The 26,890-nt window shown below is 37.0% G+C and overlaps 1 protein-coding gene across 2 annotated transcripts in view; it reads right to left on the bottom strand.

Moving 5' to 3' along the window:
* Positions 1 to 26,890, bottom strand: part of LOC140155987 (uncharacterized) — a 73,753-nt gene that overhangs the window by 37,792 nt on the left and 9,071 nt on the right. The window lies entirely within an intron of this gene.

Here is a 26,890-nt window from a genome sequence, read left to right on the forward strand (position 1 = left end):
TTTGCAGGTGCACACATATAGCTTAAATCGAGCAAGGTAATTTCATAGTACCGGGTCACGTAAGAGCTATTCGAAAAGGCTGTATACCTGCGTATAGTATAGTATAGTATAGTGGGAATCGTGCATGTTCGATTTTAGTGCAGCGTATACCATCCTTATTTTAAAAACCTAAACCATATGTGGGTCAATTCATGTTTTTAATAGATGCACTATCTAATTCTGCACATTATGACACCTCATTGAATGCAATGTGACCTCAAGAAGTAAAGTTACAAGCATTTGATAAGACGAAGAAAATGGGTAAACTGACATACTCGCTATTCGCTATACGAAATACGCTCATTCGATCAGGCTGAGTTCACATAGTATACTCCTATAGTATACCGTATACTTCTATGTGAACTCAGCCTTATAGTGCAATAGATTCCTGTAAACCATCATGCAAATCATGTTAAATTTGCTGTGCAGGGTCAGGAAGTATATAGAACTGAGCATGTATCAAAATGATTGGTATACCCATCAGCTATGTTGTCATGAAACACTCTCTTCTTCCAAATTCAACATTAGACCCTCTTGAAATGATTACAATTCATAGTTTCATGACCTTTTATTACATAAATCTACAAATAAGATGGATGTTATACTGCAATTTGATGGGCAGTACCAGGGCATCTATTTTTCTGTTATTCACCCCCAAAGGGAGGGAATAATTTTACCCCTTTGGAGAAGAATTTTGTGTTTTGAAAAAGAAAAAGGATTCAAGGAAGATAAAATGATCTAATTTGGGGGGAAAGTCTATAACTGAAGCATGTATTATTATGTTTTATCAGGGCTGTCAACTCTCACGCATTGGCCAAGGTAGTATAATCTCACGCCTAGGTAGTAAATCGCCTAGGTAGTAAATCTGACGCCAAAAGCTGGAAAATGAGTAACATCTCACGCATCGTCATGAATAATTTGTTGCCCCTACCATCCCCCCCCCCTTTTTTTCACATTCCCGAGCGCCGTGGCTCAAATATTCATGGTACAAAATGAACATTGAGTCGGCAAATCCCTGCACGCCTCTGTCTCACGCCAAGCAATTCCAAAAAAGGTGACAGCCCTGGTTTTATGGCCATTTTGGGATGAAATAGGTGGTTGGGTCACTGGCTGGCAGTGACTGCCATGTAGGGTAGGTGAATTCATCAAGTGTCATTTAGGCTGCGATCACATAGAAGTATACTATTCGGGTATAAGGTGCACGTTTTGCAGGTGCACGCGTATAGCTTAAATCAAACAAGGAAATTTCATAGTACCGGGTCACATAAGAGGGCACTATTCGAAAAGGCAGTATACCTGTGTATAGTATAGTGGGAATCGTGCATGTTCGATTTTAGTGCAGCGTATACCGTACTAATTTTAAAACTAAACCATATGTGGGTAAATTCATTTTTTAATAGATGCACTATCTAATTCTGCACATTATGACACCTCATTGAATGCAATGTGACCTCAAGAAGTAAAGTTACAGGCATTTGATTAGAGCGAAGAAAATTGGTAAACTGACAAATACGCTCATTCGATCAGGCTGAGTTCACATAGTATACTCCTATATGAACTCAGCCTGATCAAATGAGCGTATACCGTATACTTCTATGTGATCGCAGCCTTATGGAAGAGTTATAATGGGTACAGCAGTCCCTTCCCTTGGCTTTTCCCCATTCCCCATTATTTCGAGGGAAATCATGCTTTAGCATAAAAACAGGGAAGAGTTGGGCCAGTAATTCTTCCCTGCCTGGGGACTAGTGGAATACTGCACACAAAGATTAAGGCAGCTGGTCTAGGGAAGCATTTGGGATTCTAAAGGAGACGGAACTACCAATTAGCTGAATACCAGTATAAGTTCGTCTTCCTTTTAAACCTCACCTTCAGATCCAAATCCTTGATTATCCTTCCCTAGATGCAATAGTTCAGTGACAATTTTGAACACCAGCTGTAAGCCAAGAAAGACACTTAAGGGATGGGGTATGAACGTTTGGACAGTATTTATTGTGGGACATTAGAGCACATCAGACGTATCGAATTACATTCTGAATACGAAGAATGTCCTTCTGATATCAAATAATTTTGATATTTTTGATATTTAACAGTACTCGAAGTAAGCTTAATCAATCTGATGATTTAAACTTAAAGTGTATGTAGGTGGGATGAAAAGCCGACGAACAATTCAAAATTTTGACTTTCAGTATTGAAGATATGGATTTTTTTCCAAAAACACCAAAAAAAAAATTAGGTCTTTTGGGGGGAAAAAAAATCCATATCTTCAATATGAAAGGTCAAAATTTTCAATTGATCACCGGCTTTTCCTCCCAGCTACATACACTTTACAAATATATCATTAGATTTATAAAATTTACTTCGAGAATTGTTATATATCAAAAATGTGAAAAATATCAAATTTTAATAATTTGTCATATTATTTGTATTATATCGTCAATCTCAAAGAACTACACATATTCGATACCCGAAAGACTTTCGTCGTACTCCGAATGCAATTCGATATTTCTGATGTGCTCTCATTATTTCTCACAAAAAAATACCGTTGAAACGCTCAAAACAGATCCCTTAAAGCATCATTCTGCAAAATGTATTATATTATTGTAATGTTGTATGGGGAAATTGTGGTGTTACTGTTTCAAAGAAACTTCAAGTTATTCAAAACAGGGCTGCAAGAACTATCTGTGGTGCACAATGGGACACACCTAGCATAGAGGTCCGTGCTGAACTTAATTGGAAACCATTAATTGACAGACAAAACTCAAATTGTTTAATTTTAACCTACAAAATCTTAAATCATCTTGCACCTCCTTATTTGAGTCATATTTTCAGTCACGTAAACAATAGGTATAATTTTCGTCAAAGCCAAAGCAATGTAACTATTCCCCTGCCAAGAACAGAGTACAAAAAGCGCAGTCTGTCATATAGAGGTGCTGTAAGCTGGAATGAACTAGAAAATAATATCCAAAACTCTCCAACATTGTATACTTTCAAAAATAATCTTAAAAATCATAAAGCCATGCCTGTAAGCATGGTATGTATGTAAGTATCATTTTGGCTTGACAATTAATAATTTTGAGTTTGTAATATGTTTAAGTCTAGATAATAAGCTTTTGTAATTGTTATTTTGTACATGTATGTTTGTTTGTTTATGCACGGCCCCAAGGAAGAACAACTTTTGTTGAATTGGGCTTTCCGTGTTGAAATAAAGTCTAATATAAAGCATCTTGGCAGTTATTATGAGTGCGATGGCTGAAAGATGGTTTGCTCCATTCCACATCGGGCCGGAATGGCGAGTGGAATGAAGAGATGCTTGGAATTTATTATTGACTAAATCCTTTTTGACTGGTTAAGCTCTCATGCTTAATTTAGAGATGGAAAAGTTTTCTATTAAAAAAACAAGATTGTTTTGAAAATACAATGGAGAAAGTGCTGAAACTTGTTTCTTTGTTATTAGTAAACCATGCATGCAATTGAAACGGTCTTAATTAACTTTTATGGCATAACAAACTTCGACAAATAATAAGACAGGCAGAAACTAATTGGTTTTATATATTCAAACTGTTTAATTAACAAACAAGAACATCTTAGAAATAAAAACCTAATATCACATCACCAAACCAACCAAAATTGATTCATGCACTTATCATTATACTTAGTTATTTATTAACTACAACTACAAAATAATTTCAAATGATACTTAGCAACAAGTATATGGATTAACTAATACCATTAATCCTGAAATAGTTGATAACCTCTTTCACAAACCATGTTTTTGTTGTCAAAAGTAGGTTCAGCAGAAATTGAAATTAGCAAAGTTTATAGCCCAATTCATGTACAACTGATTACCATAGCTGCAATCCCGGAAAAAAATGTGTTCGAACACCCACTGTAATTCCCATGTTCTTCTTAGCATAGTGCGCACGCTATATGAGTCACTGGAAAATAAGAATTATAATAGTGTTGTCTCAACGTTCATCTTAAGCATGCCCCCTCCCCTTTCCCCACCAAACAATGTTGGGAGAAGATATGGTGAAGATGAGCATATTGGACATGCCAACATTGTAATGGGGTAGAAGGGGACCATTTCCAATATGGCCTTTAAAGTGTTCGAACAAATATTTCTAAGATTGTGGGTGACTGATTGACCACTCAAGTCAGAGCCATGTCCTTGGTAGTCATTATCAGAATCATGGGGGAAATTCTTTACATGAACCTAGACCTGACCACCTTTATTGAGTCAATATGGTCTAAGAACCATTATTTCTGAGAAGAAAACAGCTCCTATTCCTTTTGTGCTGCAGAACGATGAGTGATGGTGAAAAGTAGCATATCAGGAAGGGGGGATACTCATCATAGTACTTGCATTAACTTTTATTTCTCTTTCTTAAATTATATATCCATAAATGCAAATTTTAACAGGTGGTTCCTTCTCTTCAGAACTTCCATAATCTTGTTAAGATTAAAGGATTTTTTTTCTGTGATTTCTTTTATTTCCAAAATGGAAAAAATTAATGTTATACTTTGCTCCATTGCGAGTTTAAAGTGACACATGCTTTTGTGCTGCAGGTATGTTCACAGGCTGCCTTTGTACGCCTGTGTATGTGCTTCATACTTCTGTTACGCTAACACTCGGTTCTAAAACTGTGACCAGCCAGTGAAATAGGCACATATGTTACCTTCAACTACTGATGAGGCAGTTTTCCCCAGTTATTAGGTTTCATGTGGCCCAACTCTTTATACAAATTACACAAATATTAGCAATCAACAAGTGCAATGGTTGAAATGTAATGAGGTGGAAGATGGATTGTTCCACTTCACAAGTTTTATGGTATATGTGAAACAGAACAATACATCCCTTTCCCCGAGCATTTGTATTTCCACCATTTAAGACAGAACTTTACTTTATATCACTCATTCAGAAGTCCAATGATTTTCACATTTTACATGCCTTCCCATTTAAAGAGCAAATCTGCTAATCGACCAATGAATAGCTTAGAATTTATAAGTGATATAAACAGTGCTACCACATAAATATATTAGTTGTGAATCTTAGCATTCCTAGCAGTTCACTACTACAACACTTGAATAGAAAAGAAACAGAAATGACCTGCCAAATATGTCATTTTGCTTTCATACAAAGGGTGAAAACTTGTTTGATAGCTGATCAAATTCAATAAAATCAAGTCTGTGCTACAAAAATGGAGTACTTACTTGAGTACATCCACAAAACATCTACTAAACACTAACCTTGTTAATACCAACCAAGTTAATTGTTTCTTTGAATTATTGTCTGTTTTGTCACAATTTCAATTAAAGAGCATTTTGTGATCCCCCACTTTTTCTCAAAAAAAGTTGTGATTTTTATACCTCGAATATCCGGAAACCTGTGGATTCATGTTTGTGTGCCAAAAAATCATTCGCTTAGCATAAGTATTGTCAGATTTGTATTTATGTTCTGTCAACAGAACAAATTACATCACAGTAGCATATGGAGCAATATAATATAAACTGAGCTCAAAAAGAAACTTATAATTTTTCACAAGGTCATATCTTGAAATCCTGTCTATCAAATTCTACCAAAATCACACACAGGTTTACTTCAATACTCTACTCTTAACACATGTCAGTAACCACACAGTTATCCAACTGACACAACAGCAAAATGCACTGACATGGAACAGCTTCCTGGAACACATTCACAGCCCAGCCCTGTTTCATGAAAAAAGTGTATGAAAAGCAGAAAGCAGCACCGTTTTATCATCTGTGCAAGGATCTTGTGTGCATTCTCACAGATTTTTTGTGCTGGGTGCCAAATGTTGGGCTGTGAAAGTGGAGGAAGTCCAGAAAGCTGTCCCATGACAGTGCATTTTGCTGTTGTGTCAGTTGGACAACTGCTTGGTTACTGACATGTGTTTTGAGTAGAGTATTAAAGTAATCCTGTGTGTAATTTTGGTTCATTTTGATTGACAGTATTTTAAGATATGACCTTGTGATCCACAAGCTGTAAAAAATTATAAGTTTCTTTTTGAGCTCAGTTTTATAATTATGCATAAATCGCACACATTAAATCGGAATCCACTGGAATTAAGGTAATAAACTTTTTTTCATGGATATCTACTCAAACATACCATAAAAAGTGGATGCTAGAATCACAAAATACTCCTTAAAATGCATGTTACTATTACGTGAAAAAAGCACTACAAAGTATCTGCTTAAAACTAATGTTGTCATATATAACAACCAAAATGAAATTGATTAATTTTATTTAGCCTTGATAATGCCAATGCAATCGCAGTATGTCCAATTCTTAGTCAGTGGCTTAGCTTGTTACCGTTGATTGCACAAATTTCATTGGTTTCTGCACGCTGTCTATAACATGGTAGACGGTAACAGCCATGTCGCCATGGAAAACGCTTGTCGAGGCATGAGTATGTAGCGCGTTCTAGAGCATAATACACAAACAAGATCGCAGTACGAGACGGTTAACAAGTTTCTTTCATTTCAGAAAAAGGGGGGTTTTCATGATGGTAACTTAATTTTGTTAAAAACAGTGTTTATTAAAATGATATTTATGACTAAGAATGAGAATAAACGATATGAATTTTTGTTTTTACTATCCTCTACTGTGTGATAGACAACATACAGGTCCAATATTTGATCAAATATTGGACCTGCATGTCATACGGTTGAGGATAATATGTAAAAACAAAAATTTGTATTGTTTATTCTCCAATGAACCAATGCAATTCCTGCATTACATCTGTGAAACCTAGATACCAAAGATGTAAAATACAAGTTCATTTAATATCAAGAAAAAAGTGTTGCTTAAATAACAGCCATGCAAAGCAAAAACAAAATGTTGGATGCAAACATACATTCAGCTTTTCCCAGTTGATGTCACAAAGTCAAAACTGCTGTGACATTATCACACGCATGCCCTGGTTTATATAAATTTCTTCCATCAACTGGGAAAAAAGGTCATACAAAGTCATACAGCATCTTGTTAAAAGTTTCACATTTCAATCAAAACTTTAAACATTATAATTACATTGTTATCAAAATGTTAATAGACGTAGAATTGTCTTGGTTCATACAACTTTCTTGCATTAATAACTGTTAGTCAGATGTCAATGCTTAAAATTTACATGTCACCACCTAAGCTGACTGAATCGCTGTCATTGTCGCCACTACCATCATTACCATGTACCAGTACTCTCATCTTGTTCCTCATGCACTTTCGGCAAGTATTTTACTTTGAGCCATCGTCACATGTATGTGTTGAATGTTGGTCTCACTACCCTATCACTTTCCTCCCATTCTTCAATGCAGCAACCACACCGTTCCTATTTCAAATCAGAAACAAACATTTGTTATTACATTTTTCGGTGTGCCAAATACTTCAAAATGAGATGGAATTTAATCCCATATCATACAATGGCTTGTGCAGCGTATTTTTACAACCCATTAATGATTCCTCTGAACAGCCATCATGATCACTCCATATTCCTTTGAATGTACTTTTTTATTTATACTTATTGTAATTAACAACCCTGCAGTTGTACACTGGATGCAATACTTCCTCCACCAATTGCACACATGTAGCTTTAAGTGTTGACAACATCAACTTAACAGGTACAGGGCGTTATTTTTGGTAGTCTGAATGTGAAATGCACTGCACCAGTCCAACACACAGCTAGTCCAAATTTAAAATAAACTCAACCAGTGAAACCCAATGGGCTAGTCCAACACACCACTAGTCTGAATCTGGAAAACGCTCTTTCAGTCCAACACTGTGCTGGTCCGAATCTGAGAATAACTGCGCTAGTCAAAAACTAGTCAGACTAGTGGCATATTTTTCAGAATTAAATATCTGACTAGAACAGTGTCAGACTGTTGCAGTGGTTTTCATTTTCTGACTAGAGCATGCTTTTTTTCGGACTAGCGCAGTGTTTATCATTTTCAAACGGATGCACATATGAGTATAGGGAATTTGTGAAGTCGGACTAGTTTTTGTATGTCATTTTGAATCAGTCTCCTTGTGCTTTGATCTATGTCACTCGTTGAATTTTAATTTTAAAATATGGTATATGTACTAGATAACGATGAATTTCATACAGCATACTCAAGTTACTAGGGTGGGTACACCTTCTGCCTATGTTGGAGCTTTGTATCTTTGACAGAAATCAGCAGGGATCTGTATTGTTACAGAATATTTCAAACTTACTTGCATTTGTATTTTTCACATGGTAACAGCAGCCCCTGACATGCTCAAATTGTTCCGATGTCACCATCACAGAAACAACTTCCAATACTAGATGCACAGGTCAGATTAAGTTTATTACGCATTGGGTGTTGGCCATGTTCATGCTGCAATGCAATTAAATGCCCCTTGAAGATGTATCATGGTCCACTCCTAAAAAAAAAAAAGTCATTTCCAAAAGACTAGTTATAGTCACATTTATTTTCAAATACTAAATCATAGTCAATTTTGTGCTCAACTCAATATAACATATAAGGTGCATACTGCGCAGATGCTTTTGTCTGTGCAACTACATTATGTGCTTGTGAGTCTTAAATAACTACCACTAGTCTTTGTCTTGTCTTGTATCTTTATTGGACTCAACAAAGGCAATCTGGAATGATATAACGGTGAAAGAAACAATGAACAACTGTAACATGCTGTACTGTACAATAACATACAATCCTCTATGCCCCCAAGTCCTTGAGAGTATATTTTAGGTACCTGGACATTAAACACATTATGTATATTGAGAAATTGAGAAACAACTAAGTATTAACAGTCTTGAGGTGCATGGAATACCTGACAGATGGGGCTGCGGAATGCAGGCTTGGTGTGTGTATATATGTTTCCTTTAGGCCCGGAGAGTTGTAGGGTATATAGCAATCGTGATAGTGCGACTTTGGATGCTGTGTGTCACAGGTAGAAGAGGGTGGGGGATCCAGGGACAATGCTGATCCGGGGGTGTTTGGTGATGGTGGATATGCTTGAGTTGTGGGTGTGTCTGGAGTAGGTGGGGAAGCGTTGTCCTTCGGTGGCATAGTCACCATGCCCGGGTCACTGGGTGCAGATGCTGGGGGGGGGGTCTGTGAGATACAACTGGTGGTGTAGGTGGGCAGATGAAATGATGGGGCTGGCAAGATACTGCAGGTGTGCACCGCCACAATAACTTAAGGTTACTTGGCGAGAGCCATCTACGCGAACCACATATGTGTACATCCATATCAAACGATGACTTGTCGGTTGTTGTTAGTGCCTCATTTCACATGATAGTTAGGAGTAAATACCAGACTCATCTCAAGTGGAGGTCACTTCAAATCATCCCCAAGTGACATGGTTATGTAATGTTCTCTGTATTAATAATAAGCCATGTGACTTGGGATGATATAAAGTGACCCCCACTTGAAATGAGTCTGGTATTTATTCCCAGTTATTATGTGAAATGAGACACATGTAGCAGCCGACAAGTGCATCCTTTTGATATGGATGTACACATATTGGTCAAACTGACCTATGCCTGGAAAGCCGCTCTGCAATTTTCATGTGTGGGAATGAAATCACGTATGGGTCGACCAAACAAACACTGTGCTGGGGAAAGTTTAGTCCCCTTATCTGTATTTCTGTATTGTAGCTTAATTGCCCATTGAAAGGAGTCAGTGTCTAGTCTCCATTGGGGCTTGTGTTGTCAGTAAGAAGGAGTTTAACTGTTTTAACTGCAACTTCAGCTCTGCAGTTGCATGGTGCCGGACTCCTCAATTTTTGAGAAAGGTCTTGGTGGCAGTAGATGAGAACTCCAGGCCAACATCAGAGGACAGCTCATCACTTATTCCATATGTGCCAAATGTACACCTGAGGCTGGAGATTAGGGCATTTGATCCAACAGCTGCCCATTCCACAATTGGCCAATTACTGTAGCGATCCACAATGACCAAGTAATTGTTGCCAGCAAGGTGGAAATAGTCTGCGCATATCGGCTGGAACTGGAATGGGTACACTGAGCAGAGTGTGGGGCAGGTATGTTGCATCATGACGGAAGCTGGAAAACTGAAAATCTGCGTAATCTGTAACATTGAAAATTGAACTCCCTATACCTTACACAGTAAAGCATTATTGAAATCTGCAAAAATTGCAGAAAAATGACAACTCACAGACAAGTGTTTGAATAACTTCCCAAGAGTTATATAACTGAAATGATATATCAAATGAAAGAGGAGACTAGAAGCTTTGCACAGACACCAGCCTGACCTCTGACCCCAATGGAAAAGGGGTCAACGAACTCTTTGAAAATGACCAAATTTCACAAATTTGAAAATGTTTATGCATATTGCAATCCCAAGAACCCGCCAGTTTGGAAAGGTTACCGCTACATTCTCTGCATAGACTTCACATTTAATGAAAGAGGTGACAATAAGGTTTACATTGGTACCACTCCTATGATAGGAAGCATCCTAATTCAAAAATGTTACAGCATTGCAAAGCTGGAAAACTGAAAATCTGCGTAATCTGTAAAATTGAAAATTGAACTCCCTATACCTTACACAGTAAAGCATTATTGAAATCTGCAGAAAAGGCAGAAAAATGACAACTCACAGACAAGCGTTTGAATAACTTCCCAAGAGTTATATAACTGAAATGATATATCAAATGAAAGAAGAGACTGGAAGCTTTGCACAGACAACAGCCTGACCTCTGACCCCAATGGAAAATGGGTCAACGAGCTCTTTGAAAATGACCAAATTTCACAAATCTTTACGCATATTTGCAATCCCGCTATTGTACATGCCGTTTTCTTAAACCCACCAGTTTGGAAAGGTTACCGCCAAATTCTCTGCATAGACTTCGCATTTAATGAAAGAGGTGACAATAAGGTTTACATTGGTACCACCCTTACCAAACTTGAATGCATTCATGTTGTATTTGGAATGCATTCGGCAGCATTGTGGTAGAATGCATTATGAATTCAAACAACCACAACCTATATAACCACAACCATAAGGTCACAAGCTTAGTTTTTGTTGTCGAATGCATTCGAATGCAAAATAGCATTCGAGTTGCCCTCAATATGCACGAAATATTTAAATGAGTTCGAATGCATTCGCTGAATGCATTCTGAATGCATTCGCTGAATGCAGCGAATGCATTCTGAATGCATTCGGATGCAAATGCTAATACATTGTTTCCTGTTGCATTCGTTTTCAAACGAATGCATTCGAAATCAATCGAATGCATTCGAAACAATGTAATGCAATTGGAGCAATGGGCATGCATGTCTGATGATTCTTTTATGCTGCAGCTACTTGTTTTTCCAATGAGGTTTTGCATAAATGATGGGAACTTTCATGGGTCAATCTTACCTTGTTTCATGTGGTTGTTTGACGCTTTAAAAACACTCAAGATCTACTATATTTGTTGATCGTACGGGTGGTGATCCTCCGAGCCTTAATGGGATTCCCGCACACTGTGTGGCAATCCTCCACTGTGGGAGGTTTAATTGCCAAACACTGTATGGTGATCCTCCGAGCCCTCGTCCGTCGCACACTGTGTGGCAATCACACATGGAGGCTGTACGTACATTATCTACAAAATGTATTAGTAAGGGCTGTGCAATAATTACGAGCCCCCAGGGGTAAAATTCCAAACAGCGCTCCAAAAATTGCTTGCTCCCCCCTCTCGTCCTGCCAAAAATTGCTTGCCCCCCCCCCCTCGGCCTGCCAAAAAATCTTTGCCCCTCCTTGCACATCATGCCAAATTTTGGGATCCCAATTTGCCAACCTTATTAATGGTCGAGCACAGCTAGCAGGAAAATTTGCATATTTAAGGGAAGGGGTATGAACGTTTGGACAGTATTTATTGTGGGACATTAAAGCACGTACATCAGACATATCGAATTGCGTTCTGAATACGAAGAATGTCCTTCTGATATCAAATAATTTTGATTTTTTGAAATTCGCAATGTAATACACATTTTATGGCAAATCATTAAAAATTGATATTTAACAGTACTGAAAGTAAACTTTATAAATCTGATGATTTATACTTAACGATGTATGTAGGTGGGATGAAAAGCCGACGATCAATTGAAAATTTTGACCTTTTGTATTGAAGATATGGATTTTTTTCCCAAAACACCAAAAAAAAAATTAGGTTTTTAGGAAAAAATCCATATCTTCAATATGAAAGGTCAAAATTTTCAATTGATTGTCGGCTTTTCCTCCCAGCTACATACACTTTAAGAATATATCATTAGATTTATAAATTTACTTCGAGGACTGTTATATATCAAAATTTGAAAAATATCAAATTTGTATAATTTGTCATAAAATTTGTATTATATCGTGATTTTCAAAAATGAAAATTATTTGATATCAGAAAGACATGCTTCATATTCAGAATGCAATTCGATACGTCTGAGGTGCTCTCATGTTACATAAAAAATACTGTCGAAACGCTCAAAATGCTCATTCCAGATCCCTTAAGCGTTTCCAAGCGTTTTATTCAAAAGGCACCCCATAAATGTGTGCCAAAAATTGCTCCCCCTTTTCTTGTCCTCCCCCTCTTGCTTTCGTACCCCCTCTTTCAGCTCCCCAAAACTTTCTTGTCCCCCCCCCATTTTACCCTCCCACCAGGGCTCATTGCACAGCCCCAAAGAACTATAAAGTGTACAAATTCTCACTTACTTGCTTGTACTACGTGTGTAGACTACGTACGTTATGTATACGTATGTACGTACATATGTACTCTATGTACAGCATACGTCAGAGATACATACATACACCTGGATTACATCTGGCATAATATTACAAAACTGTAAATTTCAACAGGAACCCATAGCTATATGCCACAATGACCATTTATATAAGCTTATAAGCTTACCTTAATTGTTAGATTCATGAATATTCTCCTCTTGGAGTACTGTTGCAATTAATACCATTTCCTATACTAATACTGCACATTGATCTAAATATAGTCACAGAGCCTTGGTGTGTATTTTATTCACAAAAACCAAACATTTCCTGTGGTAATATCACAATACCAGCAGCTCACATCCATACAACCAGGAAGCTAGTGGAGACTATAACTGCCAGTATCAACTGCCACTTTTGTAGCATAATTTGAAAAAAACATGTGATGATCATGTGATCATCATTTGTGGTTGGATTAGAATGCAACCAAATGCAACACGAATGCAAAGATTTTTGTTGAAAAAAGTCTAAGTCCTTAGTTGTCAGATCCGAATGCAAAAATACCACAAAATGTATATATTGCATTCGAAAGGATTAACAAAATTTGTGGTCTGTTGCATTCGAATGCATTCAAATGCAAAATACCACAAAATGCCACATCACTACCACAATGGTAAGATACGAATGCATTCCGAATGCATACTGAATGCAATAATTGCATTCGGGTTTGGTAAGGGCACTCCTATATGATAGGAAGCATCCTAATTCAAATGTTACAGCATTGCAAAGCTGGAAAACTGAAAATCTGCGTAATCTGTAAAATTGAAAATTGAACTCCCTATACCTTACACAGTAAAGCATTATTGAAATCTGCAAAAATTGCAGAAAAATGACAACTCACAGACAAGTGTTTGAACAACTTCCCAAGAGTTATATAACTGAAATGATATATCAAATGAAAGAGGAGACTAGAAGCTTTGCACAGACACCAGCCTGACCTCTGACCCCAATGGAAAAGGGGTCAACGAACTCTTTGAAAATGACCAAATTTCACAAATTTGAAAATGTTTATGCATATTGCAATCCCGCAACCCGCCAGTTTGGAAAGGTTACCGCTACATTCTCTGCATAGACTTCACATTTAATGAAAGAGGTGACAATAAGGTTTACATTGGTACCACTCCTATGATAGGAAGCATCCTAATTCAAATGTTACAGCATTGCAAAGCTGGAAAACTGAAAATCTGCGTAATCTGTAAAATTGAAAATTGAACTCCCTATACCTTACACAGTAAAGCATTATTGAAATCTGCAGAAAAGGCAGAAAAATGACAACTCACAGACAAGTGTTTGAATAACTTCCCAAGAGTTATATAACTGAAATGATATATCAAATGAAAGAAGAGACTGGAAGCTTTGCACAGACAACAGCCTGACCTCTGACCCCAATGGAAAATGGGTCAACGAGCTCTTTGAAAATGACCAAATTTCACAAATCTTTACGCATATTTGCAATCCCGCTATTGTACATGCCGTTTTCTTAAACCCACCAGTTTGGAAAGGTTACCGCCAAATTCTCTGCATAGACTTCACATTTAATGAAAGAGGTGACAATAAGGTTTACATTGGTACCACTCCTATGATAGGAAGCATCCTAATTCAAATGTTACAGCATTGCAAAGCTGGAAAACTGAAAATCTGCGTAATCTGTAAAATTGAAAATTGAACTCCCTATACCTTACACAGTAAAGCATTATTGAAATCGGCAAAAAATGCAGAAAATGACAACTCACAGACAAGTGTTTGAATAACTTCCCAAGAGTTATATAACTGAAATGATATATCAAATGAAAGTGGAGACTAGAAGCTTTGCACAGACACCAGCCTGACCTCTGACCCCAATGGAAAAGGGGTCAACGAACTCTTTGAAAATGACCAAATTTCACAAATTTGAAAATGTTTATGCATATTGCAATCCCAAGAACCCGCCAGTTTGGAAAGGTTACCGCTACATTCTCTGCATAGACTTCACATTTAATGAAAGAGGTGACAATAAGGTTTACATTGGTACCACTCATATGATAGGAAGCATCCTAATTCAAATGTTACAGCATTGCAAAGCTGGAAAACTGAAAATCTGCGTAATCTGTAAAATTGAAAATTGAACTCCCTATACTTTACACAGTAAAGCATTATTGAAATCTGCAGAAAAGGCAGAAAAATGACAACTCACAGACAAGTGTTTGAATAACTTCCCAAGAGTTATATAACTGAAATGATATATCAAATGAAAGAAGAGACTGGAAGCTTTGCACAGACAACAGCCTGACCTCTGACCCCAATGGAAAATGGGTCAACGAGCTCTTTGAAAATGACCAAATTTCACAAATTTACAAATCTTTACGCATATTTGCAATCCCGCTTATTGTACATGCCGTTTTCTTAAACCCACCAGTTTGGAAAGGTTACCGCTAAATTCTCTGCATAAACTTCACATTTAATGAAAGAGGTGACAATAAGGTTTACATTGGTACCACTCCTATGATAGGAAGCATCCTAATTCAAATGTTACAGCATTGCAAAGCTGGAAAACTGAAAATCTCGTAATCTGTAAAATTGAAAATTGAACACCCTATACCTTACACAGTAAAGCATTATTGAAATCTGTAAAAATGCAGAAAAATGACAACTCACAGACAAGTGTTTGAATAACTTCCCAAGAGTTATATAACTGAAATGATATATCAAATGAAAGAGGAGACTGGAAGCTTTGCACAGACACCAGCCTGACCTCTGACCCCAATGGAAAATGGGTCAACGAACTCTTTGAAAATGACCAAATTTCACAAATTTACAAATCTTTACGCATATTTGCAATCCCGCTATAGTACATGCCGTTTTCTTAAACCCGCCAGTTTGGAAAGGTTACCGCCAAATTCTCTGCATAAACTTCACATTTAATGAAAGAGGTGACAATAAGGTTTACATTGGTACCACTCCTATGATAGGAAGCATCCTAATTCAAATGTTACAGCATTGCAAAGCTGGAAAACTGAAAATCATGTAATCTGTAAAATTGAAAATTGAACTCCCTATACCTTACACAGTAAAGCATTATTGAAATCTGCAGAAAAGGCAGAAAAATGACAACTCACAGACAAGTGTTTGAATAACTTCCCAAGAGTTATATAACTGAAATGATATATCAAATGAAAGAAGAGAGTGGAAGCTTTGCACAGACAACAGCCTGACCTCTGACCCCAATGGAAAATGGGTCAACGAGCTCTTTGAAAATGACCAAATTTCACAAATTTACAAATCTTTACGCATATTTGCAATCCCGCTATTGTACATGCCGTTTTCTTAAACCCACCAGTTTGGAAAGGTTACCGCCAAATTCTCTGCATAGACTTCACATTTAATGAAAGAGGTGACAATAAGGTTTACATTGGTACCACTCCTATGGTAGGAGGCATCCTAATTCAAATGTTACAGCATTGCAAAGCTGGAAAACTGAAAATCTGGCGTAATCTGTAAAATTGAAAATTGAACTCCCTATACCTTACACAGTAAAGCATTATTGAAATCTGCAAAAATGCAGAAAATGACAACTCACAGACAAGTGTTTGAATAACTTCCCAAGAGTTATATAACTGAAATGATATATCAAATGAAAGAAGAGACTGGAAGCTTTGCACAGACACCAGCCTGACCTCTGACCCCAATGGAAAATGGGTCAACGAGCTCTTTGAAAATGACCAAATTTCACAAATTTGAAAACCTTGACGCATTGCAATCCAGCTGTTGTAGTACATGCCGTTTTCTTAAAACCACCAGTTTGGAAAGGTTACCGCCAAATTCTCTAAATAGACTTCACATCTAATGAAAGAGGCGACAATAAGGTTTACATTGGTACCACTCCCAAGGTAGCAGGCATCCTAATTCAAATGTTACAGCATTGCAAAGCTGGAAAACTGAAAATCTGCATAATCTGTAAAATTGAAAATTGAACTCCCTATACCTTACACAGTAAAGCATTATTGAAATCTGCAAAAAATGCAGAAAAATGATAACTCACAGACAAGTGTTTGAATAACTTCCCAAGAGTTATATAACTGGAATGATATATCAAATGAAAGAGGAGGCTGGAAGCTTTGCACAGACACCAGCCTGACCTCTGACCCTAATGGAAAAGCGGTCAACAAACTCTTTGAAAATGACCAAATTTCATAAATTCAAAATATTTATGCATACTGCAATCCTGCTATTGTACATGCCGTTTTCATAAACCTGCCAATTTGGAAAGGTTACCACCAATTTCTCTTCATAGACTTAATGTTCAATAAAAGAGGCGACAATAAGTTTTCCAAGAACAAGCAAATGCTCTTGATGGTGGTTCTAGAAGCATACAAATTAATATCGCATCTGCACATGAAGATACATAGAAGCTTTGCATATTTTTTTTTGGTATTTTTTGTATTACATGAACAAACAGTGGGTAACAATTTATCATTCAGTAGACATGAATTTAATATAACTAAACAAATAAATATCATTCCAAAAATAATCAAGTTATACCAATGCTTTAACAGTTTTCTGTCATGCAACTACCACCATGCCATATAATACAACGTGCCATGCCAACATGCATAATTGCAGTCTCTATAGCATACGCAAGCAACATGGTTAAAATACTCTGCAAGTATTCAGACCCACTGATTGCCGGTGTTGATTAATACGGCTGTAAATGTATGAAAACTGAACGATACAGGAATATGTATTTTTGTTAAATTTTATTAATGTCTACTGTATGAAAAGCAAATTTGGTCATATATTGGCCATATAACGATCTTTGTTTGATCTTTGGATCAATCGTTGATGTTGGTTCGATGCTTGTTATCAACTAACCACTAATTAATGAGAATTAATGCTAAATTGATATTGGTCAATATCAATTCATACTAAGATTCATTTGTTATAACATTAACAATAGTCAATAAATTGATTTCATAAGGATCAACCAAGCATCGATGGTTGATCGAAAGATCACACTATTTTGTTTCTATACCTTAATACTTGCCATAATACTGTACACATTAGATAATCATCTAAAGTTGAAAGCAGAAATTACTTGGAATAGTTTGTTGACAACACTCAAAATTCTTGGGAGCAGCAAATCATGTTGAAGTTACTGAAATTGTCTATCCGTCACTATGTTTAGCTGTTGACTGCACGGGAGTCTGATAATGCAAATGATATTGATTTGCAATTGATAGTGATTGAAGACAGCCAGGTTGCACATCAATTGGGAAATTTCAAACAGTCTCTTTCAATGTGGTGCTGGCTTCATCTGCTAATGGTCCTGATACTGAAATAAATTAAATAAAACAAGTAGAATAGTAAATCACAAAATATGTTGAATATATGTATATGACAGGAGCAAAATGTACATCATGTCCGATGCTGTATAACATGTTTTTCCATTTGAAATCATCCCATGTAAAGAGGTTGAGGATTGCCTAATTATTTCCTCCCATTGTTAAATTTTTAGCTAATAAATATATATAATTGGTGACTTTTCTCTCAATTTGCAAAGTGTAATTTTTTTCATACCCCGGTACCAACTTATGACATACGACCATATCGCTATTCTTCATACGCCTTGACATATAAACAGTGTGCATATCACTATTCGTCTTAAGTCTTGTTTGTACATAGGATGGGCAAGCTAATACACGCATTGTAGGCACTGGAATGAAATCACAATTTTCTTTGTTTACCCTCATTTGTTTGGCTAGAAATTAAAAGGGGGCGTTATGATCAGTGATAAGTAACATTTAACAGGAATCTATTCTTTATGCAAATCACACATCATTGCTTTAACTTGATCACATCACAAATATGAACCTTCATTTAACTTCTTGGTGTGAGGAACAATACAATGACCATATAAAATTATTGTATGTAACCCATGATGGTGTACACTGTTACTGCACCAGTAAAAATCCAAAACCACAGGGAGAGTAGACAAGTTAAACAAAAATACAACCATGCCTAAATGTGTATTACAAGGCCAGGAAAAAGTGTCACAAAGAATGGACCAAAACGACATTCAAAAGTGACTGAATAGTTCGATATCAGGAGCAGTTCTTACCATATGGGTTATTTAGTTACTTTGGAAGTGACACAAATTGTGGTGTACTGGCTCACTGACTAAGCCATAATTCCCTTATGCACCTGTCAATTACATCCGCAGCTACCCGGGGATGGTCCGAGACTTGACATCATGTGACCCGGATTTGACTCAAAATTTGCCCGGGGTGTTGGCCAGGACTGGTATAAGAATGGACGTCGACCAAAACCCTGGGAAACTGGGCGGACACTTTAGCCGGTTGAGAGCCGCGATTGTGTGGTAACTTACCCAGGGTTTTCCAACCAGTAAAATGGGCTGTGAACATTGCCGTGGTTTGCTGAAAGGATGCCCGCATTTATGGACCAGGGAATTCTATGCACTTGGCCGTATTTGAGCCGGGTTTACCGAGGATATATATTAACAATCCACTGGCTTGCCACACTGTTAATGTTCGTAATCCGATTCCAAAAACAAAATCATGGGTGTTGTTTTCAAATTCTGCAGTAGGCCCATATGCTCTTTAGCAGGCTCTAAGCCATACCGCCCTGTCTTCTTGACATGCATGTGCAAACGTAGGCCTGCTATACGCTAATTTTTGCCAAATGTATTATTTTTTTCTAATTTATTTTACGTTATTTTTTAAAGTTTTAAACCACCTCACCGAAAGTAAAGCTTTAAATGCTCAGGCCTACACTTAAAAACTAAACTGACCGTGATAATAAATGCATATGCAATACTTTTGTGAATCTGTGATCGACTGCTCCAGCCATCACACATGGCCATATAGAAGACTATATGGGTATTTCTCTGAAAAGGTGTACTATTGGAAGATAGGCAAATATGAATTTGAAAATGATTATAAAAATGTTTCCTTTACATATCTGTAAGGATGTAAGTCTCTAGTGCATGAAAACAATATTTGGCGCAATCTTTAGGCGCCTCTATATTATAGAGGCGAATCTGCAGGTTGTGCCAGGTGAGCATCATCTCCGTCACATTTAGGCCAAAAAGGAAAAAAGGACAAAAAAATTGTTAAAACTCTTAATTATGAGTTTTATGGATAACTTGTAAGTTGCTTGATTCATGTTTGCTTTTTCACTTTAAAAAAAATATGATTTTGTACTTTCGTCATTTAGTTGGGACAATGAGAGGCAGGCTGTACGGAAAATGTCATGTCTGTTAGTATTTTTTTATACAAACCTAAGTATATTCATAATTTTGCTAGAAATAACTAAATTTCTATTGACATAGTAAACACATACAATATCAATTACATTTCCAAATAGTAAATTCCATGTTGTCTGGGTCAAAGGTCAAATAAAGGTCAACAACAATTGTGATGGAGATGACAATGCTGTGATGGAGATGATAGTGATGTGACGCAGATGATATTTCTACACAAATTCATATAGAGAATCATCTCCGTCACAGACATTTGATTTCAGTAATGTTTTCACACTACTTGAAAATGAAATTCATACAGATGAGAAGGTTTAGAATTGGTAAGCATTTTCTGATAAACTAAACTGGACTTCGCTGTATCTCAAGATACAATGATGTGATGGAGATGATGGTGATGTGACGGAGATGATATTTCTACACGAATTCCTATAGAGAATCATCTCCGCCACGGCAAATTGTGACGCCAACTGATGAAGCGGAGATGATGGTTCAGACATTGACCTCTTCACCTCCAGCCGCTTTTGATGCCAATGTGACGGCAATGATGCAAAACCAAGGGACAGCAATGTTTTGACACAAATTTTGAATTATTCCATAAAATTGACTTTAGAAGTGGTTTTAAGCATTTAAACCTTCTTAGACATGATATTTACCCCAGTCAGTGGTAATTTTCACTCCCCACACTTGCTCACAAAAATACTACAAAATCACTAAAATTCGGTGCGTGACATTGGGACATGGGGTTTTCAGGGGGGTCGTCAGATATTGAAGAATTTTTTGACTCCAAGAAATAAATTTTTCCCCACTTGGATGTTCTTAACTATTTTTATACATACAAAAGTCCATGACTAAGCCAAAAAAGAAAAAAAAAATCCGCTTTTAAAACTTTTATGAGCGCCGAAAGTCGCGGGACTTAAAAGTTCCCCTTTTCAGAGAATCACCCATATACTGGCCAGGTAGTGTACAATGTTCTTTTTTTTTTTTAGAGTTGTATTTTTCTTCTTTAAAAAAAATAATTATAAATAGGTGTATGATATAAAATGGAATTCAATATCTTGTGTTGATATACAGATTTTCCAAACGTTAATCGTTTAGGCCTATGTCTTAGTCCTTTTTAGAGGTTCTGCAACAAGGTGAGTAACTGACATATTTGCAATGGAACACACAAGTAGGTCTGCTTTTGAAGCATTAAGGATCCATCCAGAGCTCTGCAGTCCATTGAAGACATAATTTTGAACTCGCATGACAAGATTGCACAATATTTATACCATAAGATTTAGTCCTATATTGGATCCGATGCACAGGGCACATCGTCATCATCCCTATATCTTCGTGTTAAAAATTGCTGTGATAGTACAGCGAATCCTCTCGTTTTTTTAACAGCTACGCATTGCGATTTTGTTCGAGATAGGCTGATCATATGAGATATCACAGCGTTTCTATATTCTACACATTATTACGATTTGTGCATGCTCTAGTACCACTGCTAGTACCCCATATGATGTTTCTATTACAAGAAAAAATTTGTTTCAGTACACTCACTCGAAAAGCAGTACACTAATTAGCGGGCCTTGCAGCTTGCTGTGGATATCTTTTACTGCATTTTTAACGTAAAAATTTGAAACCAATGTAAAAATTGAGATATATTTAATTTTGAGAATGACAATTATACTTTATAGGTATAAAGGAACGCTGTTTAGCCCATTTAGTTAAGTTCCAAGTCCTATAACACAATGCATATGTAAACTTTCTTTATCTGTGTCAATAATAGAATATTGATTTCAACGGAGTATTGAGCTGTATGGACAAAAATATTTATAATACAGGGTGTTAATAGACACTGTGCAGGGCCAGGAATTTGGGCTGAGGAATACCCAGAGTTTGCATCGGTTTGTATCAGATTTTTGCCCGGGGGGCAGGGAGTGGCTCAAGATTTATGCCCGGGAGGACCCGGGACTGACCAGGTGTTTACCTGGGACTTGAACTTTTAAACCCAAAATCCCCGGTTGCATTTGATATTTGCATTACCTGTTTCAAATTAGAACATGATTTGTTCCATTATCGAATTTACCATTTTCATCAAACTTGTGAAGGGGAAGAACCCACTTGAGGTAGACTTTGTGTGAACCAAGAGCTATTTGGGAACAACCATGAATTAACTCTCAACTACATTGAAACTTTTTGCAAGGACACAATTTCAGCTTTAAAGTAGCTCCTGGTTATATTAAGAGGACCTCCTGGCAAATGTGCTATTCCAGTTCAAATTCATACACTCCCTGCGAAAGATTTGACCTTGATATCCCACACATTACGGGCATGAAAACTGGTCTGGAAACCATGTTTTTTACCATTTTCTGTGAATTTGATTCAGATATAGGCTGAAAAACACTGGATACAATAACAAAAAAATACTGAAATCAGCTAAAATGCTGAAATTGTTCATGCCTGCACAAATCACACACCTTGTGTAGAAGAGTAAGGTCGTGTCTTGCATCTAGGCGCCTGCATTTCAACTGGACTAACCCAATATATGCCCTTTAAGGGGAGTGAATAATAATACCAGTGCAGTACTACTGCTGGTGGGTCCTGTACAGTAGCAGCATTGGTACTGTGAATGTACTCTTTGTGCACCAGTCATGTAGGAATCATGCACATTGCCGGGCACCCAGGTATAGGAAAAACAACACTAATTTCTGATGTTGCACCATTACAGAGCATCAATGTGTAGGAAAAACAACATTTATAGATAAGAGGTTAAGGCACCAGAAGCAAATTTGTTCGATCTTTGGAGTGACCGTTGATGCTGCTTTGATGCTTGTAATTAATGCACTATCAACTGATTAATCAGAATTACTGGTAAATTTGTATTGGTCAATATATCATTACATACACAGATTCATTGTGTAATCACAATTAACAATAGTCAATTAATTGATTTTATAGATGATAAAGGTCAACCAAGCATCAATGGTCGATAGAAAGATCAAACAAATTTTGGTCTATTGCCTAAGTGACTGATATGATTTTGTTGTAGTGAAAATGACAAAAATCAATACATACACCATTTAAATTTTTCACCAGGACTGCTGAAGTAATGAAGTCTTCATGGGTAGGTCGGTTGGCATTAAAAAAAAAAAGTATTATTTATTATTTTTACACGCACATTTTAAGCTGTAAATTGCGTAAGATAAAGGCCTTGGAACTCTTTTTTTAATTTTAAGTTTATTTAAATTTTAAAAAGTCTAGGGTCGGGCCTATTTTAGGGTCGGCCAGGTTATAAATCTAACAGGTTTTTTAGGCCGTACCTATCATAGACTTAAATGACACTGTTCCTGAAGCGATGTTTCAGATCATCTTGTTCTACTCCAACATACACCAATTCTTTCCTGATGGTTTCAGCATGCTTTGGAATTTTGCTGCAATCAGAGAACAATGTAAATGACAAAACATCATTTGAAATGTGTCTTTTTGTAACTATTGGTTACATTTTGAGCATATTCAGACAGCTTCGAAAGTTACAGCCCTCAAACATGAGTTTACCAGCCTTGCAGCTTTGGAATTTTGCTGCAATCAGAGAACAATTGTGTTGTAACTATTGGTTACAAATGACATAAGATAGGAATCCATCTGGATGGGTCAAGGAATCCTCAATTTCAACTCGGGGCATAGTCATGGTTTTGAGACCACCTTGGGCCTATAATTTTAACCATGCCACTCATAGCAGTCAATATTTGTATAATACCTCTGGACCACAAGTTAATCCCAGACAGTCAATTGTAGCTGAAATGCTGAATTTTATCAATAACAAGACAATTCTTAAATTTGTGACAGCAGGTCAAAAGTTACTTACACTTTAAAACTTACACTAACTAGATGGGTTAAATCGCTGTTACATTTGAATGGTTGCAGCTTGGTAGTTCCTTCTCCAGCTATCGTGTCAACGGCTCTAGTAGAACTAAAGAGGAAACTCACACAGACTGCAAATACAATGGAATTATGTAAATTAGCTACCTTATTTGCTTATTTCGCACCAAAATTCACTGCATAAAATTTTACAGAAATTATGCTAATATATAGGCGCTCTTTTTAAAAGTCAAAGTTCATTGAATTTACAACCGTATGACAAAGCAGACGAAAATAGTAACTTTTTGCACAAGATTTGCAATTTAAAGAGAATTGGCCATTGCTCATTCTAGTGACTCTAGTATATGGACAATATACATGCAAGTGTGCTTTTTCATTTAATGACATAAAATTTGAAAAATATTGTAAGGAACACTTAAGGTTTGACTTTTAAAACCTACATTTTGGGCAAAAAAATGTGTTTGGATAGGTAGTTTTCAACAGATTTTCCACATTCGCCTTGTTATAACATTGAATTGTGTTATCTGTTGACCAAGTGACTAAAAGTGTTTTAGGGGGAAGTGTTAGCTTTGGTTTGATATTTTTAAAAATCTGATTGGATGAAGGGAACATGTGAGGTTTCGAAAAAAAAACCCAATCAAATTTTTAGCTAGAAGCTTCACAGCTCCTACATTGCTATGTACTCAACGTGTAGTGTAATCAAAGACTGTGGTGGAGACATTCGCTGCTTGTTGTTCTCTTGTTGTTCTCTGCTTGGAACAAAAATGTGTGCTCAGGTGTATTGAGGTGGAAACTGTCAAAGCATGATGGTTTATAAGAGAATCATTTTGTATACAAACCTTTCCCTATGTCACTTTACACTTTAGGCTACCGCTTTAACCACTTCCAAAAAATAGGGACAGTGGTGCCAGATAGGTCGTCCAAAAATATGGGTAATGCACACCATGCATAATAAATATTCATGTGAATCCTTTTTTTTCCAATTTTGGGAAACACTTTTCTTTTTCATTTTCAGCCAATTTTTAAAGTTGACCTAAAATGACCCTTGACCTCAGTATTTGATCTTGAACACAACCATTACATGAAAGTTCCCATAATGCAGCTTTGGTTCATGTTTGGTTGCAATTTGAGTTAGTTTACATATTTCGCACCAAAGTTGACCGCATAAAGTTCCCTCTCTTCCAATGCAGGTCTCTCCACCAATGCACATCACTTTGCACTAAGTTTAAACCACTTCCAAAAAATAGCCTCAATAACTCTCACAGACTGCAAACAAATGAAATTAACCTCCAAACCATAACCATAACATTGGCCCCTAACATCTACATCTGTGGGGCTGTAGCTGTTAAAATGCATAGGGATTTAGGGTTTAGGGTTAGGGTTTAGAGCTAGGGTTTAAATAACAAGAAACCGGGCCAGAAACCTCCAAAATGGTTGCATTATATAATACAGTTTCATCAGCAGTATATCGCGGTGAAACTCAATTATCACCTGCAGAGAAAAAGTTTCAGGCCGGGTCAAAGGTCATGTTTTCCCGGGGAACTAGCCTTGGCCAATGGCGTGATCCGTTGGTGCCCGTTGGGATTCAATCACATGTGACGGCATCGCTTGCTCGGCACAATGCTCGTGAACAGGAGCATCATTCTGTAAAAAAGCATTAGAGGAGATTGGTGAACATTATTTTTCTCCCACCCACCACACCCATTAATGGTGGAGGAGAAAACATTTTCATTGCAAGATATTATGCTTATTCAAAACAAAATTAGAAATATTTGCAATTAGCGAGTATAAGAATTATCATGGTCATTATTGAGGCTTCGTGATAAGGTCGGCGTGTGGTTATTACTAGGAATTGTAGCAATGCCATCCAAGTAGAAATATTCACCAAAATTGATGGCAATGCTACTCGATACTTGTTGCAGAATTGACGTGTGTGAAAGGCAGTTTTTCTGTCCAAATTTTTGATTTTTAATGTAATAGTGTAGTTCTCAGATTAAAATTAACCAGCTTATTTCAAAAACAATTATGGCTTCAGAATTCTCTTGGAGTACGCCATGTATTTTGAAAAACAAAGGTTTCAGCCATTCAATGTTTGCTTTTTTATTGAGATCATGTTTTGATCAATATCTTTATATTTTGAAGGCCTCAGCTTTGCAAAGACCGCGGCATTTTAGTGAGCAACCGGCTCTATAGGTAATCACGAATGGAGCTCACCATGTATTTTCATACCGGGTAAAGTTGTCTCCTTAATATTTATCTTTGCTTTTTATGAGTCAACTTACATGTACTCCAGGTTTGTCCCAGGCGGAGTTCGGTCATGAGGTATATTCACACCAACAAAGTTGTCTCTTGCTTGCTTGCTAGCAATGCTTTGCCCCTTTTTGCTACTTTTAGGTAACCACCAGAAAAGTAAAGTTCCAGCAATCGCTTGTTCAAATTTGGGCTGCTCTTGTAAATGGCTGATTCCAGTTTTCTTTTTTCAAAAAACAATTTGGTAAATAAATTCACTGACCTTTTCTAATGTCTTATGTCGACAGAAGTCGCAAAAAAGTTGTCAACGTGTTGTTTTATTCTGTCTGGGATAATTCACAGAAATCCAGGTGTCCATTTATACTGCTCTAGGTCTGGAGCAGCAGTAATGGATGTAACAATGGCACCTCAGCCTCTTGCCCTAAATTGCTAACTCTTGCTAGAGGTTAAGGGTTAAGGGTTGGGGGTTAAGGATTGGGGTTAAGGGTCAGGATTAAGGGTTGGGGTTAAGGGTCAGGATTAAGGGTTGGGGTTAAGGGTCAGGATTAAGGGTTGGGGTTAAGGGTTGAGGTTAAGGAATGGGAGTTAAGGGTCAGCATTAAGGGTTGGGGTTAAGGCTTGGGATTAAGGGTTGGTGTTAAGGGTTGGGATATAAGGGTCAGGATGCAGGGTTGCTGTTAAGGGTTGGGGTTTTTGGGTTAAAAGGGTTGTGGTTAGAGG

This window comes from Amphiura filiformis, chromosome 6 (assembly GCF_039555335.1).
Source record: "Amphiura filiformis chromosome 6, Afil_fr2py, whole genome shotgun sequence".
NCBI lineage: Eukaryota > Metazoa > Echinodermata > Ophiuroidea > Amphilepidida > Amphiuridae > Amphiura > Amphiura filiformis.